This window comes from Panthera uncia, chromosome C2, assembly GCF_023721935.1.
Source record: "Panthera uncia isolate 11264 chromosome C2, Puncia_PCG_1.0, whole genome shotgun sequence".
NCBI classification, from domain to species: Eukaryota; Metazoa; Chordata; class Mammalia; order Carnivora; family Felidae; genus Panthera; species Panthera uncia.
Genome location: NC_064810.1, coordinates 88,291,917 through 88,293,168, shown reverse-complemented (window position 1 = coordinate 88,293,168; position 1,252 = coordinate 88,291,917). Strand labels below are relative to the sequence as shown.

The window sequence follows — 1,252 nt, the reverse complement described above, 5'->3', positions numbered from 1 at the left end:
CACAGATTGTAGACACCTATTTCTATAAACTGACTTCTGTTTATTCTTAATTTTTCTGTTTAGAATGTTATACTCTTCAGCCTTTTTTTCATCATTCATGAATGAATATAACATCTCTTAATCCACCCATTTGTTTATCCAATAAATATTCATTGAGAACTAGTATGTATCACGCAGATCTAGGCACTTGGCAATATGGCTGGGAATAAGACATAAAAGATCCTGGTGTTTTAGGAAGAGGAGGACCTGTGTGCGGCTCCTGCCCTTTCCGACCCATCTGGGCATATGCTTCGGGTTTCCAGTCTGAATTGGCAGTGAGAGCAGAGCCTGAGGACCCCAAGGTGCCTGAGGCTTGTGGGGCATTACTGGAGATGGACAGCTGGATTCCTTATTATGACTACCCTGTGGTTTTCCTGCCTGCCTACAAGTATCCCCAAGCATGGATTCCTCCTCATTAGAGGGTGCATCACTCAGGACCCAGTTTCTGCCTGGAACTGTCACACTGAAGAAGCCCCCTGGAGCTCAGTTGGCATTTAATATCCAAGGAGGAAGGGCCTCACAACTAGGGATATTTATCTCCAAGGTGATTCCTGACTCTGATGCACATCAAGCAAGACTTCAGGAGAGGGACCAAATCGTAGCTGTGAATTATGTGGATTTCCAAGACATTGAGCACAATGTTGAGATCCTGAAAACAGCCCGTGAAATCGGTAACCATACAATTATCATCACTGAAAAGAGAGGACTGTGTACCAGAGAATTGCAGCCCATAGCCCTCCACATGGAATCTTCTAGGACAAGCTGATTAGGCCTCAGGGAAGTCTCTGGAGAAACTCTATTCCTGGCCCCACCCTGGCAGAGTGGAGTGGGGAGGATGGGGACACAGTAAAGCCCTGCACCAAGCCAGGTAGCCAACTGCATTACCCAAACTGAACTGTACTTTTTGTTTCCTAGTTTTCTAGGTGATCTTCATTCCCTGAAAGAGGAAGAATGATGATATCTAGGTATAGCCTATGGAGAACCCTGCTAGAAAAGGTAACTGACATTTATTGAATACCCTGTGCTAGACAATTATGCATATGTCATATCATTTTCACTCGAGTATAGAGATTAATAGAGAAAAGAATTTTGGGGGCCATCTCATCTACCTGGCCATCTCATCTCATCCTTGTACACCAGTCTCATACACTCTGGCAACAACCTGGGACTGTTCCTCCCTCTTCCTCCTATCCTTTTCTCCAAAAAGTAAAAG

At 44.6% G+C, this 1,252-nt stretch overlaps 1 pseudogene; it reads left to right on the top strand.

Moving 5' to 3' along the window:
- Window positions 1–371: 371 nt before the first annotated feature.
- Window positions 372–795, top strand: LOC125921597 (PDZ domain-containing protein 11-like; annotated as a pseudogene).
- Window positions 796–1,252: the final 457 nt, after the last annotated feature.